General features: G+C 41.2%; 1 protein-coding gene and 1 non-coding gene across 5 annotated transcripts in view; both read left to right on the top strand.

Annotated features, from left to right (window-relative positions):
- Nucleotides 1-336: 336 nt before the first annotated feature.
- TRNAA-CGC lies at nt 337-408 on the top strand. Its single transcript has one exon. It is a non-coding gene; the product is annotated as a tRNA-Ala (tRNA).
- A 13,676-nt stretch (nt 409-14,084) lies between these two features.
- The window catches only part of LOC114039369 (zinc finger protein 184-like), a 56,763-nt gene continuing 51,660 nt past the window's right edge, over nt 14,085-19,187 (top strand). For 2 of the 4 annotated variants that reach the window (XR_003568664.1, XM_027857084.1), the window contains exon 1: nt 14,416-14,518. The gene's annotated coding sequence lies outside the window, so the exon portion shown is untranslated. Of the gene's footprint in view, nt 14,227-14,415; nt 14,519-14,599; nt 14,678-19,187 lie in introns of those variants that run through there. The other 2 variants (XM_027857081.1, XM_027857082.1) reach the window with 2 other exon arrangements.

Raw genomic sequence — 19,187 nt, 5'->3', positions numbered from 1 at the left:
AAAAGAACTTTATTTCCAAACGTTTTCGGGGAAAGGGCAGGAAAAGAGAAAGAAGATTTAGGCGAAGCTTCATTGTACTGAAATTTTGCAGGGAAGACCGGACCCCAGAGATCACTCGTGTCCTCCTTCTGGGGGCGGGGGAAGAGAGAGGCTGAGGGAGACTAGGATGGCCAGGGAGCTGCCTCCTCCAGAAGCCGTCAAACCGCCCAGCTTCGAGAATTGATGAACGAGCAAAGCAGAACTTTCTCTCCTGGTGAAGACTGAAAAATCCTGCAGATATCATTAAATGTGAATTAAGTTCCAGGAAAGCAGACTAGAAAGTCTACCTAGCGACTTGGGGATGTAGCTCAGTGGTAGAGCGCATGCTTCGCATGTATGAGGCCCCGGGTTCGATCCCCGGCATCTCCATTTTGCTTTTGCAAGCAAGTTCAGTGGGGTCCTGCGTAGTATATATACTGCGCTATGTAGCCTAGGGCCAACAAACAAGCAAAACGAAACTCAGAAGCCCCGCCTCTCCTATAATTCCATTACCCTAACCCCGATATGTACATCTGTGTACACATACACTTCTCGGTGTGTTTATATTTACCTATACACATAGATGTGTTTTGGATTTTTTTTTCCCTCACTTCCCTGCCCCTCCTTCCCTTACCCCCCCCCCCCCCCCCCCCCCCCCGTGCTCTTTTCCCTCGGTAATGTCACCTTATTAGTCATGCTGTCCGTAGCAATGGAGCAGATATTGACCCTTCTACTTTTGGTACACCTTGGGAGACATGACTGGGCTTCCCAGATGGAAATAATATGAGTACACAAACTGGAGAAGAGGAACACTGGCTAGGGGTGTGTGTCTGTGTTTGTGTCTGTGTCTGTGTGTCTGTGTGTCTGTGTCAGTGTGTCTCTGTGTGTCTCTGTGTGTCTGTGTGCTGAGTGTGTGTGTGTTCCAATTTTCCCAGCACTTTTTGTCATATTACCCCAATCCTTACCCCAGTAGTTGATATCCTTTGGTTTATGGAACAGAAATTGGCGTGTTATCCAGATTAAAGTAGACAGAAAAATACATCAGACTAAATGACTCTTTCTCTTGCTATTCAGCTCCAGCTCCTGCTTGGTTCCAGAGCAGATGGTTTAGTTTTGGTTTTTTGGTTGGTTTTTTTTTTTTTTTGCATGATTTCTTTTCTTTTTATTTATTTATTTATTTATTTATTATTAATTTATTTTGATTTATCAATAATCACTTCCATATGATTTTGAGTTTAAAATTTTTCTCCCCCTTCCTCCCCACCACCCTCCCCAAGACAGCGCACAATCTGATATAGGCTATACATTTACATTCATATTAAACATCAGAGCAGATGTTTTTCCTCCTGTAAGCTCCATCTACTTTGGGGACACCACAGTTGCCATCTCAGAGTCCTCCTAGGATTGTCTTACCTTTAGAACTCACAAGGTCATCTGCACACTTCCAACTCAAGATACTCAGTCACCTACTATCAAAAAAGCAAACAGAAACCATAGCTATGTGCTTCAGCTGGTAGAATAAACCCCTTCTCAGAGTAATGTTTTTAAATGCATAAAATAAAACCTGTTGGATTACTCAATATTAGTGTCAAGCCCTAAAAGCCCCCCTGGAAAACTCTGGGATCCCTACCCTGCTCTGACTAGCACTTTCTAATCATCCCCTACCCCCAAGGTAAACACCTGGGAATATCTGCTATGGCCACTTGTTTGTAACTGCTTCTGTTCCTGGAAAGAGATTGCTCCAAGGACACTTCTGCAATGACTCCCTTCCTGCAGTTCAGCCATTCTGTTGACTTACAGGTGACTCTGTCTACAAGCTACAAGCTTATGCTACAAGTGCCTAAAAACCTATCCTGTGATTTTTATGGGAATGTGCTATCACCCTACAATAAATAACTAGTGAACCACCCACTGTTCCTTCTATCTATGTAGCTGCTCATTCTGAGTATATATAACTTCTATTTGTAACTCCTCTCACTGTTTCCCTGAGTAAGACACTGTATTGTTCCCAATTACAATTCTTTGACCCAGAATAAATGCCTTACTTTATTTATTGATGACCTTATAGGCCTAATTTTTATACAGGTTTGACATCAGTAAAACTAAAGATAATAATAATTGATACAATGCTTTAAGGTTTGCAAAATGCCTTACATGTTAACTTATTTGACATAATTAGATTAGATGTAATTTTTTTCTATCCAAGACTCGTTGTAGTCTACCCAAGGCTTCCTCCTTCCCCTGTTAAGAATCCCTAGCTTCTAGGGGTTTGGATCTAGGGGTGTTGTTTTTCACCTTTCAAACTGTGAAGTTTTTTTGTTTGTTTGTTTTTTACCTCATATAAGGTGGAGAATTTGATGGTCAATACATTAGAGATTAGTCAAATTGACTAGCCCCATTAGTCCCTAGGTAATGGTTTCCGTTACTGGTCTTGCCAAAACCAGATAATTTTTGTGCTTTGTTTATCCACATAATTCACTAGGAAACCTCTGGAAAGTTATGTGATGGCACAGTGTTTCACTGATATTTAGAGAACAGCATAAACGGGGAAAAAATAATAAAAAGGATGTTGAACACTTTGTAATTTTAATGACCAAGAAGCCCATTCTTAGAGAAAGATGAAAAAGTTCACTTCTCTCCCTTTTTTTGCAGAGGTGGGGACTATAGATTTGGACGTCTGTATACATTCTTTGGATGTGTTAGTTTTGCAGACCTGCTTTTTTTTTTCTTTTTTAAACTCTGTTACAAGAAAGGTGAGAGGCATGTATTTGGAAGAATGAAATATATCAATGTTTAATTAAAGACAAAAGAGAAAACATTATTGACTGAAAATAATACCATGAGACAGAGGATAACAAAGACAAGCAATGTTGGTAAGTTAGTTGCTGTCCTTGGTTCTCCAAGAGGACCAAAATAACATCACTATGCTAGAGTCAAGTTACTGTGTGTTGGCCTGCGGCTGATCAGACCAATATGAGCTTGGACTGTTCTTCCACAGGTCGAGCACAAATAGCCCATGTGAACATTTGGGGTGGATTCTTTAAATTTGTGTATCTCTGTTTCTTTTGAGCTACTTCAATTCTGCTCATATTTGCTTATAGAGCACAGCACCTTCTCTGAGCGGTGGACAATAATAATGATGATGATCATCATATTGAAGAGGTGGGGGGGTTGGGGTGCTCCTAGATGCACAGGGGCACCCCAAGATCATGGGAGGTTTTGGGGTGCTGGGGAAAAGCCCCAGATTGCGGTGTGGATCTGCCTGAAAGAATTCAACCCAGATCTTCTTCCAGCCAGAGAAAAAGTTTATTAAAGATAAAGCATATAGGCCAGATTCCCAAGGAACCCAAACATCAGTGATCTAAATGGGGGCTAAGGAGGTCAGGTAACACTCATAAGGACAAGCGGTCTTGGGAACAGCTCAGCCTCTAGGCATGAGAAATTCCCAGTGTCTGAGTTGGGGCTAGGGTGAATCTTAAGTACACAAAGATTGTGGGAAGGGCCTAGGAGTGGCCAAGCAGTTTGGAGTGATGGGAGGAGGGGTCTAAGGAGATCTGGATGGGAGTGGCTAGTAAACTCCCATGAACAGAACTCCTGGGTCCTGGACCTCATGGCGCCTAGCTAGGACTAAGGGTGGGAAATGGCCAGGAAGGCAAAACAATGGAATGAGAGGCCAGTTGAAGGGGGAGGTGATAAAGAAAAGGGTCCAGGTGAGAATTTCCCTTTGGAATGTCTGAGAGATTTGAATAGACAATGAGAATAGATAATGAAGGGAACTGGAAGTGGGGGAAGTTTGCTTTCAAAGGGAAATAAGGCAGTTTCTAAAACTTTAAGGTTTTCCTTGGACAGGTAAACAAACTGCAGCCAAGTTCTTTTTTGGGGCCAGGAAGGAAAGTCCATTTGAATAAGATTAAAAGGCAAGGCTGATGCTTTGGAAGGGAGGTAAAGGGAATATAAAAATCTAAGGGTTTTCAAACTGGATGGCGGGCACATAACCCTGTCATTTCCCAGGGAACACCAGAGATTTGGCCATGTGGGAAAGTCCAGGGTTTTTCCCTTCTGGGGTCCGGATCCCAATCTCATCAATATGACTGTAAAGGTAAAATTCCCAGACAGGACAAAGTATCTCTGATTTCTGTCAACTATAATGGGCAGTTACCACCTTCATTTATTTTAATGCTTCATTGCCAGATGGCCAGGGAACTCTGGGCAAAATATAACATGTGGTTTTATATCATATTCTGCTTTTATATTTATTACCATGATTAATGCCACTCTTTGATATGTGGTGACTTTTTTGTCTTATTTCTTAGGACAGTATTACATTTTTCCTTTGTTCATTCAGTAGTTTTAAGTTCTAGGAAAGGACAGAATTTATTTTCTTGTTTTTAAATTTAGGAATAGATTTAGGTTATCAAAATTTGTTTTTCACTATGCAGATTTGTTACAAGGTCTTTGTTTTTTCTCTTTCTTTTCCAGTGGGGAGGGGGAGATAGGAAGGAGAGTTTCTTGTTAATGGAAGTGTGTGTGTGAGAGCTAGGAATAGGTGTGAAAGAGCACGAGGGGGCGCCAGAGGAGGTGGTGACCAGAGCCGAAACCCGGAGAAATGGAGCAACTAGACATCCAAACTCCAGAGAACACGGCATCTCCCGGGGTCCTTAGAGAGCCGGAGAAGCAACTTCATGTATTCCCGCTGAGGCTGCTCGCCTCCCTCCCTCGGACTTGTCCACTTTCACCTTCCCTACCTCTCCTCCACTTCTTCCCTCTTTCCCCCCACCCTTCTCCTTATTCCAAATTATTCCAAAACACACACACACACACACACGCACGCACGCACGCACGCACGCACGCACGCACGCACACACCTTTAATTTACTTTCTAATTAACAAGAATTTCTCCTTTCCCTCTGCCCCCTATTGGAAAACTACTCCTCCCTTGTCGCTTCTCCCTTTCCCCCATCCGCTCTTCTGGTCTCTGTCTTCTCCCCCTTCTCTCTTTTCTCCCCTCCCTCCCGGACGACCCAGAGGTGGCCGAGGCACTTTTATCTGGATGTTTCACCGAATTACTGCAAGTTTCCCTGTCTTCTAGATTCGAATTCCCAGCCGAGGGAAAGTCGTGGGAGCCTTTGGGGTTTACTGGAATCCCTGCCTCTCTCCCGAAGCTGCAGCATGGGAAACTACTTGACTCCCGGCCAAGCCATTCGAGGCCTCTGGATCCCGGGGTCCTTATGCATGAACCCAAAAAGACAAGGGAGCTTCTGGCTCCCGAATTAACTGGAACTCAGGGCGATGAAATCCAGACCGTAGTATTTCTTTCCAAGAGGCAGCCCGGCTGTTTCACTCTGTAGAGCAAAAGACTTAATCTCTGGACGGGTGATTCGACCCCAGGATGGGCTATTTCTCCTTTTTCGACATCTATCCATCTTGGAGACTCTAGGATCCAAAGAGACTCCTGACCAACGGTTTATTTCAGGCTTAGGCACTCACAGGCGGATATGATAATACTAGGAAAGATTTATGTAGCCTTCCCTATGTGCAAGGCACATATATACAATATATCTCATTTGATCCTTACAACCCTGGGATTATTATCCTGAGAACTGAAGTAAACACTTCTAAGTGACTCGCCCAAGATCATGAAGCTAGTAAATGTCTGAGGATGAACTTGCAGTCAGGTGTTTCTGACTACAGGCCCAGGATTCTATCCATTGCACCACCTAGTCGCACACGTAGGAGAAGCACCAGACAAAACTACTCCACATCTCCCCAGGAACCCCAGTGAATCATAACATTTCCTGCAATTTCTTTAGAAGACCTGCCCAGACAGAGGCATTCTAAGCTCTAGACGCCAAACCAAGTTTTCTTGGTTTCACCGAAATTTCTTGAGCAGGAAAGTGATAAAGTCAGACTTGTGCTTTAGGAATATCAATCTAGCAGTTGTGTGGAGGATAGGTTGGGGAGGGGAAAGACTGGAATAAGGGAGGCCAATTAGGAGGCTATTGCAGTGGTCAAAGACTGTGGATAAAGCTGGTTCCTTCCTTGGAACTATAAATGAATGTAACCTTCTCACATATCCTGCACTCCCATATCTCCAAATATTTTTGTGACGGACTCACACCTCTATCCTTGTAAAACACCTGTTTCACCTATCAGGGGTGGGGAACCTGTCTCTAGGTGGCCTCTAGGTCCTCAAGTTCGGCCCTTTGAATCCAAACTTCACAGAGCAAATCCCCTTAACAAAGGACTTGTTCGGTAAAAATTGGATTCAGTCAAAAAGGACCCAAGCACCCAAGGACCTAGAAGGCCACATGTTGCCTTGAGGCATCAGGTTCTCCACCCCTGGCCTAGATCAATTACTGTTGCCTGAAATTCTTTAGATCTGGAATAAATCCCTCCTAGCACTAAAATCACTTGCATAGAATAAGTATTTAGTAAATATTTGTTAATCAATAGAAGACAGTAATAGTGTAATGATCCCCATTAAATCCCAATCCTGTAAGGGGAACTAGAATGAAGAAGAACCTGTAAGGGTAGCAGACATAGTCAGAATTTTACTAGGTGAGAGCAGGAAGACAAAGCTGTGAAAGAGCAAATGGTGCCCCCCCCCCAAAAAAAAACAACAAGGTTATAAAATAGAGAAGGAGGAGAGTCTAGGAGCACGATGACAATTGCTGAGGGGCTCCTGGGGTGATGTGACATAAAGCAATGGGGGACATAAGGAAGGGCAAAAGCAATCTGTGAGAAAGAATGGAAGTGGGTCATTATTTTTCTCACCTGGTAAGACCCTCACCATTCACTAGGGCTGCTATTTGTAACTGAGACAAGCCTCTGTGAGAGACAGAGAGAGGCAGTTCTGACTATTGCTGTAACTGCTACCAAGAATGACTTTTCATCCTGTACCCTCAACTGATAATGTTCCTGTATCCTTTGATGACTTTAATAAAGGTTAAAATTTTCTCTGCTGTAGTTGTCTAAATTAAAATTCTTTCCCAAAGGACAAACTTTAGGGTGAATTTAGTAACGTACCTAAAGTCTTTCCTGATCCCCTTCAATTGCTAGAGCTTTCCAGAAATCACCTTGTATTTACTTACATGTGTGCATCTTATATTCCCCTATACCCAGTAGTACTTAAGTTTTAATTATTTTATTTATATCTTTTGCACCTTTTTCTAAATGGGCCTCCCTGGAAAATAATGGACTTTATACTGGATGATGTCCAGTGACCATTTGTTGGGTATGTTGATTGTAAAGAATATTTTTGTCAAATATGCATTGGATTTTATGGTCTCTGAGGTCCCTTTCAGTGTGTGTGTGTGTGTGTGTGTGTGTGTATGTGTGTGTCTGAGTTTTTGAGCCTGACAGACCAGACAGTCAATGATCATGTTGTTGAAGTCAGATTTGGGAGATTGGTTTGGGTGTGAAAGAATTCACTTACACATTCTCTGTAGCCAATGGGAGCTTTTATGACATGAAACACACAGGTCTCCTTAGTAAGAAAGCTAAATGGGGATGTTATGCTTATATAGAGGTTTCAGAATGAAGATGTAGTTTTAGGGTTTTGTGATGGTTGAAGATTAAGGAAGAATTTTATGGCACAGAATGAAGGAGATGGTTGATAAGATAAGGACGGGAGACCCAGGATAAGGAAGAAAAAAGAATTCTTTTGGTCTTAGAAGATAAGGAGAAGTTTTGTGGTATTTCAAGATAAAGGGGAAAGGGACAAGTTACTGGATAAACTACAGAATAAGCCTCAACCCCTGGGGGGGAGGGGCTTCACAAAGTAATGGATCCACATCACTACCTGTAGGAGTTCTATCTACCTGCCTTTCTGTCTATTTGCAACAGTGACTACTCTTGCCCTCATTGCCTGAGGAGCAGACACATTATCTTTTTATCCCACCTCCAGGGGTTGAGAGAGGGTGAATTTCTCATTTCTGTCATTGGCTTAACACCCCACTGACTGTGTTGTGCTCAATTTTAGGAGTCCAAGCATCTCAATTCCATTTAACCACTTATAGTCAAGAAAAATGATTATTAATAACCAATAGTTGGGGGAGATTCAGAGTGCTCCTCTTCTTCCAAGTCCTGATTTTCACAGTTCAGCCTCTTGAAGGACATTACTAATAATGAGATTGAATCAACTCTCTTCAGTCTTGGTCAGATCCCACTCAACTTTATAAAGAATTCAATCTAAGATGGGGAAGCCCAATAAATTCTACACAAGCTTGGGTGGAGACAGATCCTTTTATCTAGATAGCCCAAAGCTGGGGGTGGTCTGAGTATAGAGATAGTTTCTCTGTCCAAGTGTGATATGATGTCACATCTACTCTTGAAAGGGTATATAACCCATAAGCCAGCCTGCCATGGTTGTCTTTTGTCTAAGAGAGCTGGCCAAATGACCACTCTTTTATTAACAATGTGCTGGCCTTATTAATAAAATGATTAAATTACCCAGAAACTATGTCTCTCAAACCTTTTAATCATCACATAGATTAGCTTTTACAAAGAAAGAATTTGGATAGGTAGAGACAAGTGAGCACAATGGAGGACAAGGGGGAGGAAACAAAACATGAACAAAAAGCCAGAAATAAAAAAAAAATTGAGGCATTTGGGGGAGAGGAGGAGGCACAATAAGTAGACCAGAATGACAACAAGAGATCTGTGGAGAACTAATAAGAACAAAGTTAGGGGCAGCTAGGTGGCGCAGTGGTTACAGCACCGGCCCTAAAGTCAGGAGGACCTGAGTTCAAATATGACCTCAGACCAAACACTTGACACTAGCTGTGTAACCATGGGCAAGTCACCTAACCCCAATTGCCAAAAAATAAAAAAAAAGAATAAAGCTAGAATTATAATTCAATGCTAGGTTGTAGAGATGAATATCACACAAAGGAGTTTGGATTTTAATGGATAAAAAATAGGAGGCCATGGAAGGGTTTTTGAGCAGAAAATTGGCATGATCAAAACAACATTTTAGGAAGATTAATCTGGCCATGATATTCAGATTGCTCAGGGGGAAGAGGGGCAAGTTTTAAGAAAACCAGTTAGGAGGAAATTTCTGTAGCCCAGGTAGGAGATAAAGGTCTGAATCAATCAATCAATGAACATTTATTAAGTGCCTATCAAGTATGCCAGGCACTAAGCTAAGTACCTGCCCTCAAGGAGCTTACAATCTAATGGAGGAGACAACATGCAAAAAATATATGCAAAACAAGATATGTACAGAATAAATAGGAAATAATTAACAGACAGAAGGCACTGGAATTAAAAGGGATTGGGGAAAGTTTCCAGTAAAACAGGTGATTTTGGTTAGACTTAAAGATAGCCAATGACATCACTAAACAGTGCATATGAGGGAGAGCATTCCAGGTTTGAAGGATAGACAGCCAGAAAAAATGCCTGGAGCTGAGAGACAGAGTTGACTTGTTCATGGAACAGCAAGGCCAGTGTCACTGGATAAAGGAGTACATAGTTGGGGTGCAAGATGTAAGAAGACTGAAAAAGTGGGGGGATCAGGTTTCAAAGTGCCTTAAATGTCAAATAGAGGATTTTGTATTTGATTCTGGAGATGATAGGGAACCATAAGAGTTTTTTAATTAAGCACATATGGGGGGTGGGGAAGTGGCAGAGGTGTGAAAGTGTGATATGATCAGACCAGAGTGTTAGGAAAATCACTTAAATTGAAGAATGGAGAATGGATTAGAGTAGGGAGAGACTTAAAGCAAGCAGACCCCCAGTAGTGTGTGTGTGTATGTGTGTGTGTGTGTGTATATATATATATATATATATGTACATATTCCAGGCTAAGATGATGAAGCTTTTCACTAGGGTGGTGGTGTAGTCAAAGGAGAAGAGAGGGTATATTAAAAATGTTTTGCAAAAGTGAAATCAACAGGTGTTGGCAATGAATTGGATATGGGAGGTGAGAGATGTGAGGAATTCAAAGTGACTCCTAGGTTGTGAATCTGAGAGATTGGGAGGATGATACAGCCCTCTGCAGTAACAGGGAAGGTAGATGGTAAGTGTATAAACTGGGATAATGCAGTCTGACTGGAAAACTTTTATCCTTCTACTCCCTAAGTAACAAGGAGTGGGCTCCTGGAAATTACAATTACCCATGAATTGTATGTTTGCTTATACCTGGATTGTCCTCCCTTCTTATTTCCTTCTCTCCAAATCTCACTCATCCATAAAGACCCCACTTAAGTCCTATTTTTTACTTCAAGCCTTCCTTGACCACTCCAACTCATGCTAATTTCTCTGAAAGTCTTATATGATCTATCTGACAATTATGATAGGATCACATGGAGGTTAGCAGTTATTAATTTGATTTGCTATCTGTTTGATAGTATAAACTTATGCCCTGAGTTTTGATTTTCTGATTGTTTTTGTTTTTCCAAAAATTAGCTTCTCTTCTAGCTCCTTGCCCATGCCCTTCATTGCTATAACCTGATAAAAGACTGTGGCAGATCAGACCAACATGAGTTTGGAATGCTCTACCACAGACTGAGCACAGTCAGTATGAACATTTAGGGTGGTTTCTCTAAATTTTCAAATCCTGTATTTCCTTTAAGCTGTTTCAATTCTGCTTTGCTCATAGAGGACACCACTTTCTCTGATGTGGGAACCCCATGCTGAGCAGTCCTGTGCCAGTGTCTCCCATGTCACATAATCAATTTCAAAGTTCTTAAGAGAGACCTTGAGAGAGCACTTGTATCGTTTCTTCTGACCTTCATGTGAATGCTTGCCCTGTGTGAGTTCTCTATAAAATAGTCTTTTCAGCAAGAGAACATTTTGCATGTGAACAACATGGCCAGACCATCAGAGCTTCACTCTCTGAAGCATAGTTTGAATGCTTGGCAGTTTAATTTGAGAAAGTACCTCAGTGTCTGGTATCTTATCCTGCCAGGTGATCTTCAGAATCTTCCTAAGACAATTCAAATGGAAGCAATTCAGTTTCTTGGCATGGCACTGGTATGCTGTACAGGTTTCACAGACATACAACAATAAGGTCAGAACAACAGCTCTGTAGACCTTCAGTTTCATAGTCAGTCTAATACCTCTTCTCACCTACAACTTTTCTTCAGAGCTTCCCAAACACTGAGCTAGCTCTGGCATCCCTGGAAAGTACACTACCGAGGTAAGTAAACTTATCCACAGCATTCAAAATTTCTCCATTTGCTGTAACAAGTGGTTCTACCTATGGATGGTGTAGTGGTAGCTGATGGAATACCTGTGTTTTCTTTCTTAACCTGTGTTAATTTAGGCCAAAATTAGCACAAGCAGCAGAGAACTGATAACCATATGTTGTTGCATCTCAGCTTCAGAGGCTTCATTGAATGCACAATCTTTTGCAAACAGAAAATCATGCACCAACATTCCCTCCACTTTGGCCTTAGCTTGTAACCTTTTCAAGTTGAAGAATTTACCATCAGTGCAGTAACTGACCTTGATGCCATGTTCTTCCTCATTGAAAGCATTTGACAACACGACTGAAGACATCACACTAAAAAGCATGAGAGCAAGCACACAACCTTGCTTTCACTCCATTGGTGACTGGTAAAGCACAAGAGTACTGTCCATTATCCAGAACCCAGGCAAACATGCTATCATGAAATTGACGTACAATTTCGTGTACTTCCCTGGGCAACCAGATTTTGACGTAATTTTCCATAAGCCCTCACAAGGGCTTGGTCAGACCTACAAACATTGTATACACACCTCTGTTCTGCTCCTGGCATTTCTCCTGGAGTTGTCAGGCTGCAAACACCATATTGACCATTTCTCAGCCCTTTCTGAAGCCACACTGGCTCTCAGGTACATGACCAACTTCCAGGTAAAGATCAGCCTATTAAGGAGGACTCTGGAAAGATTCTTGCCAGCAATGACCAAGAGAGAGACCCTCCTGTGATTGTCACAGGACAATCTATTTTCTTTACCTTTATAGAGATGGACAATGGAGGCATCCTTGAACTCCTGGGGGATAACCTCCACTTGCCATATAACCCAGAAAATTTTAGTCAGCTTTCATATGAGCGATGGAGCCCCTACCTTGTAAATCTCAGCTGGAATAGAATCAGCACCAGGTGCTTTGCCACAGAAAAGGAGCCTAATGGCATTCAAAACCTTTCCTTCAGTTGGAACTTTAGCTAGGGAGAGATTGACTGGTCAGTTCATTTCTGACAGATGATAAGGAAATATGCAGATGAGGATTTTAAGACCTCTTGATTAGATTGTGGTTTGGGTCAGTGAGATGAATGCCTTTTATTTCTTCAACTGGAGCTATTTGTCTTTCAAATATAAATATATGTCTTAAGCAACTAATAAAGGCTAGTTGTATGTTTGTAAATAGCTATTGTTGCTGTTCAGTTGACTCTTTGTGAACCTCAAGGTTTTCTTGGCAAAGATACTGAAGTGGTTTGCCATTTCCTTTTCCAGCTCATTTTACAGATGAGGAAACTGAGGCAAACAGGGTTAAGTGACTTGCCCAGGACAACACAGCTATTAAGTGTCTGAGACCAGAGTTGAATGCAAGTCTTCCTGATTCCAAGCCTGGTGTTCTATGTGAATAATCTAGAAAGGTGATCCTATTGGCCAAATCATTCATCAGAGCCTAACAACTCACATTGGTAGAGGGATTTATGGTGAAGGGATATGGGAAGCATTTAAGGGGCAAAAATCTCATCAGGTAAGTTAATTTCTCCATATATTTTAAATTTGCAGCTAAAAAAAATCAGCACTCATTCAGTTCAGTTCTTCCTACTTAGGCTTTTAGGGATCATCAATTTTCTCCCTTTTCTCCCCAGGACAGTATCTATAGTGCCTATTTTAGACTCAGATCAAGAAACTGAGTCCCAGTGAGAGTTATGATTGTGTTTGAAGACACAACTATCTTGTGTGCAAAGTAAGCATTTAATAAATGTTAAAGAAACTATTTTCAGTCCCGTCTTTACTCCTTCATCACCTTGTTTTTTTGGATGTCATATTCCTGTCTCATTCCTAACAGCTCCAGGCAGAACGATCACCAATTGTTCCAGCACCAGCGGTTCTTTGGCTTGCTTCTTTCTGCTAGTATCCAGCCTCAGAATTTCTGGAGTTTGTAGATCGATCAGTCAATAAACATTAAGACCCTACTACGAGTCAGACGAAATGCTACCTGCTGGGGTTACAAAAAAGGGAAAAAAACAATCCCTGCCCTCAAGGAGATTACAGTCTAATAGGGGAGAGAACATGTAAACAAATACATATGGATGTATGTATACACACATATATATAAAACATACATATATATGATAAATAAAGCTACGTTAAAATATTCTCCCTCTTAGAGATAATTTCTGCTCTCGGTCGTTTAAGCTGGATTCAAAAGACCAAATCATTTATATAAACCACCTGACATTCTGCGATTTGCAGTTAAAACGGACAATCATTTCTTCTTACCCCTAAGAGTGGTTTGGCTCGTCCTAATCTTTGTGCCAAAAGATGAACTGGAGTCTCACCTGAGAGTTTTGAAAAAGATGCAAAAGTTTGTTAGAGGCCATGTTAAGAGGAAGGAACTGGGACTGTATAAGCTGAATTGGAGCAGTAGAGATCCTCCCCCTCTCCCCAAAAAAATCACACTTAACTCTTCAGAGAAGAGATGGAGAACCCTGGGAAGGATTCAAAGCCGCCTTTTTCCAGAAGGGAGGAGGAAGTAGAAAGAACCTAGGACAGACCGGTCAGCGACACCCACTGGTGTGTCATTTAACATTCTCTGTTTCCCTTAAGTGTAAAGTGCAGCTAAAATGTCTATTAAGTTATTTAAACACAAGTTGTTAGCATCACCTAGTTCTGGTGGGGCTACGGTCTGAGGGAGAATTTATAGTTTTTTGTTTTTGTTTTTCTAGCTAGTAACTTCACTCTGAGGCTTCTGTGGAACCGGCCCGGTCTGTACCCCTTGAACACTTTTTATCCAGGGATGTGATGGAACGAAAGCGCCCGGAGGGCACGCGGTTCCCGGATGCCTAAAAAACCCTCCCACTTCTGCTCTGGGATTTAGTTCATTTCCCCCAAAGCTTTCAGCATAGGTCTTGCCTTTCCTCTTGTTGAACAACAAAGCCAGGAGGAAGAGTCGCAGCCAGGGGGATTTTGGGAATCGTAGTTTTAAATAATCCGGCTTCACAATCTGTGCTTGACGGCCTCGGGTTACCTGTGGACCCCTCTTGCCAGGTCAGAAGTAGTATTCGGGTGCGAGAGGGTGTGATCTCGAAAGGTGACATGGACGCTCTTGATTCCTCCACCTTGCCTATCTTTTAGGAGACTGGGGGGGGGGGGTAGGAGGGGTGTGGAAAATGGGATCCTCATTTAATCCCTCCTCCTGCTGCTGGAGGCTGCGTGCTCCTGGTCCGGCCCCCACATTAGGGGCTTGGACTGAGTACGGGGCGCGGCACTGGACTGGAGGGGATGGCACCACGCTTTCCAGAGAAGCCAGAAGAATTATTCGGCTGTGCACTGGACGAGGGTGAGTCCGCAGCCCTGGGAATAACGGTATCCTTGAGAATGATACCGGCCCTTGGCTCCAGGCCACTCCCCTGCAGTGCCCTACTGCGATTTTGGCAGGGGTGGAGAATCGTAGAAGGAAGAAGGACGAATTCTGGGGCACCAGACACTTTCTTTTTTGGTACAGTCTTGTCTCAACTAAATCCCTCCTTTTGTAACCGAAACCCGAGGCCCTTTGGTTGCACCTTAGAGAGAAAGAAAAGTGGAAAAGACACCTCCCCCCAGCCTATAATAGTCTATCAATTATTGCCTTTGTTCCGTTTTCCTATTAACTATGCATTCGTATTTCCATATGTATGTATGTATACATATATATATATATATATTTGTCTGAGGCTGTGTGTGTGTGTGAGTGTGTCTGTAGCTGTGTCTGTGTCCTTGTGTATTTTGTTTGCATACTTAAATAAACCAACTGCTGGGCCTCTAATCTCTTTTGACCACAGCTCTACTCTGCTGCCTGATGCTCATCTTGTGCGTATTCTGAGTCTTTCTATAGTTCCTGTGCGATATTGAGGTTGAATTGTATTAAATTGTGACTGCTTAAACCCCTCCTTTTGACCCTTTCAAGTAAGTTTGGACCTGAATCTTCCCAAGGTTGACTCTCTGAATAACCCCAGAGTGAAAGTACCAGATGGAAGAAAACTACCTTTTTGTCTCTGAGGTCTAAGTTTCCCTGGAAAAATGATAACCATAATATATATAATAATGTAAGCTAATATAAATTTATCTCCACTTTACAGGTTAAGGAAACAGGCTCAGAAATGTTAAATGATTTGCTCATGGTCTCACAGCTCGATTTTAGAATTCAGATCTGCTGACTCATTCTGATATATTTCTTGGCTACTTTGGAAGTGGTGAATGGAGAAGAGTTTCTTCTTGGAGCAAAAGTCCAATCTAAGGGGAGGTACACTTAACTGAATTTAAGTGTCTCTAGTTTCAGGGGGTGTTCAAGCTTTACTACCTCTGGGAGCTCTGGAGCTGCTGGAGATTTAAGGAAAAGCTAGTTCAGATGTGACTGATGCTTGTGATGTTCAACCTGAGGCCATTAGGAATGTAGGGGGGTTACAATACGCAGAAGTAATGAAGAGGTACTGACTCTGGAAGGAAGATTTGACCCAAATGCTTGAGGATAAAAGTGAAAAGGAAGAGCTGATCTCAACAGGAGTGAAAGTAGGAGGTAGAATGTGTAGAAAGGTATCACTCACTGGTAGGAACAGTAGATTTGATTCTAGAAGAGACTTACTGATCATTGAGTCCATCTGGTGTGTTTTACAGATGAGCAAGCTGTGGTCCAGAGGAGTAATTGTCCAGCACTAAGATTTGAACCTAGGTCCACTAACTCCAAATTCAGTACAGTAAAACTCTTTGGGAACCTGAACCTGAGCTCACACAAAACATCTTACAGCCCATTTCTCCTTTCTCCCCATTACCAAAGTATTTTCTATGAAATGTTCCAACAGGGTGCAGATAGGAGGATGAAGCCCAATTTTCCTACTCTTTCATAAATCCTCCAAGGGCTTTTTCCTCTTCCCAAGTTTATACCAACTCAATCTTTTAAGTAATTGGTTTGAAACTAAGGCTTGTGAGTCATTAAACTACCTATATGTGTATATAGTACTTAATATTCCCCATGTTTTTCCCTCTTGGATCTTGTGATCTTTATAAGAGCCTTATGTCGTAAGGTAGGGCAAACGAGTGTAACAGGATCTTGATGCTTTCAGAAATTAAGTGACTCGTCTGAGGTCACAAAGGTACAGTGTTCAGTAATGGAGCCAGTTAAGGGCCCAAATCTGTTCTGTATTCTTTCCACTAGGCCATATTATCAATTTCATCTAAATAGTTTTACTGCAGAAAGAAGATTCCACCATAAACTGAGGCAGGGAGGGGATATATTTTCTTCACTAAATGATGAGGTGATTAGAGCACAGAGACAGTGGGTTATTCCAAATCTCATAGTACATTGGGAACAGAGATCTGAATTCATCCTGCCCTGGCTCCTAGATCAGACTTTGGCACCCCATAAATTGCTGTGAGCACATCAAGAACTGGAGTCATCTGAGTCTTGTTGCTCTGATCCTAGAAGGGACTGGAACTGTTCTTGGATACTTCTTCCCCCAAAGTAGATGGATGGCATTAAAAAGCCCCAGACAAATTGGAACATTCAGGGAAAACTTAAAACTAAACCCTTGTCCTGATTTCCATTTTAGAGTCCCATCTCCTGCAATCTGCTGTGAAAGAATCTGGATCCTAGGTATCAATGTTTGTTATGGTCCTCTGGGCTTGGGAAGAAGAGGAGCTCCTAGCTTCTTTTCGACTTGTTCCCTAAAGTGGTGTGTGTGGACTTCTTACCTAGTACTTTGGGAGCTTTAAGGCAAAGGTGGTCTACTTGCATAGTTACTTTCTCTTTCCCAAGAGGATGGAATGGCTGTTTTGTTCCTAACAAGTCTTTGCTAGATTGGAGTTTCTTCACTCCTGCCAGATACTGTTAGCTCTTTGTTGTGATCCTAAGGTAGGGACACAAAGTGTTAACAGGACTTTTTCTGATCCAGTCTCTAACCTGAGAATGCTCAGAGCCTGAGCAAAGCAGACGTAGAGATAGGAGTGCCTCCCTTACAGTACAGAACCAGAGTTCTGTGATGGGAACAGGTTCTACAATCTTTGATTCACTTCACTTAAGGTTCAGTGATTGCGAGCATTGTCAGAGTTTTGATTAATGAGTTCAAGCTCCAATGTGAGCTCTGATTCCAAGCCAGCTCTTGAGAAAACTAAATTATTAATATATTCATAACATATATCATACTGATTAACATTATAATTCCCTTCTTACAAAGTAATTTGGATACTCTGTGATAGTATTTAGTTCAGCTTTATTCACCACTTGACATACAGGTCACTAAGGGAGTTGGAAAAGATAACCTCTCTGGCCTTTTCTTTAAGTAATTATATTTGAAACATAGACTTTGGCCTTTTTTAATGACTGGGGATTTGGATGAGATGGAATGGAGAGAGGATGTGGAATTCATTTCAGCAAATATTTATTAAATGCCCACTATTTGTGAAAGCTAAATGGTATCTGCCTTTAATGATCTTAGATTCTACTTGGGGAGTCAGGAAGGAATACAACTTGTACACCAATAAATAAATACCAAGTGTATACAAAAAACAAAGTAACTTCAAAAGGAAGGGAGAGTTAACAACTTGAGTGGGGAAGGATCAGAAAAAGCCTTCTGTAAAAGGTGGCTCTTGAGCTTTGTTTACTTTGGACAGCTGAATGGTGAAGAGAGAAAATACTGTCCTTAGAGTCAGAAAGCTTTGAATTCAAATCCTGCCTCACACTTACTAACAATGTGACTCTGCACAAGTTACTTAACTTTTTAGCCTCAGTTTCCTTATCTGTAAAATAAGAATAATAATAATACTTGCTGCACTAGGTTGTTGTGAGAATCAAATGATATATGTAAAGTACATTGCAAACTTTAAAGCTCTATATAAATTCTAGCTATTTTTTTTCTTTAGCAATAATTCAGGTCTGGTCTTGTAGAACATGCCTATAATTTGTACTACAGAGGATGAAATTAGTTGATTGCTTGAGTTCAGGAGTTCTGAGCTTTAGTAAGACTCAAACCTAGCAAATGTTGACACCAATATGATGACTCCTCAGGTATAGGGGGCCACAAGTTGCCTAAGGATAGGTGAACCAGCCCAGGTTGGAAAAATGGAGCAGGTCAAAGCTTTCAGGCCAATCAGTAGAAAGATCATACCTGTGAATGAACATTGTATTCCAGCCTGGGTGAATACACAGTCTCAAAAAACCATTTTACATTTACAATTAAATTAATTTTCCTAAATTATATATAGTGTAAGAGTACCAAATTTTCTTTTTACTTTTTTAAAATCTTTTTTTTGGGATGCTTTTTGTTTTTACCTCACACTCTTTTCCATATGTGTCTCCCTACCTCACTTACCAAGTAAGCCTTCCTTTGTTCCAAAAGTTTAAAAAAAACCCCACCAAAAATAGTTCAGCAGAGCCAACTGACACATCTGCTGCATTTGATAACATATATAACATTTCAACCCTGTAGCCTGCCACCTCTTCAAGGAAAAGAGGGAGCTACATTTTCTCATTTCTTCTCTAAAGTTAAATGGGTTATTATGATTACTTAGTGTTCAATTGTTTTATTGTTTCTGTTTATATTGTTGAAATTTTAAAAAATCTTTTGTATTTTATATCACCTTCTCTTCTGAATATTCCTTACCTCTTATCCAGAAAGCCATCCCTTGAAACAAAGAAGAAAAAAGTAAAGAAAAAAAGCAGAAAGCTAACACATCAGTCAAATCTAACAATATTTGAAAGGAGAGAAGTATATTTTATCAACTCTTCTTTGGGGCTAAGCTTGGTCATCATAATTATTCAATGCTAGCTTTCCTTTCTTTGTTCTTTCCATTTACGTTGTTGTAACCATTTGGATATTTCATTTTTCAGGTTCTCCTTACTCCACACTGTATCATTTCATATAAATCTTACCAGGTTTCTATAAGATTTTTTTTTTCATAGTCACCATTTCTTATAGTGGAATAACTTTCTGTTTCATACACATACTACAGTTTGTTTAGCAATTCCATGCTTTGTT

The sequence above is a fragment of the Vombatus ursinus genome, unplaced genomic scaffold (genome assembly GCF_900497805.2).
Source record: "Vombatus ursinus unplaced genomic scaffold, bare-nosed wombat genome assembly UNPS02011916.1, whole genome shotgun sequence".
In the NCBI taxonomy this organism is placed as follows: domain Eukaryota; kingdom Metazoa; phylum Chordata; class Mammalia; order Diprotodontia; family Vombatidae; genus Vombatus; species Vombatus ursinus.
Note: the sequence above shows the minus strand (reverse complement) of the source record. Positions and strands in the feature narration are given on the sequence as shown.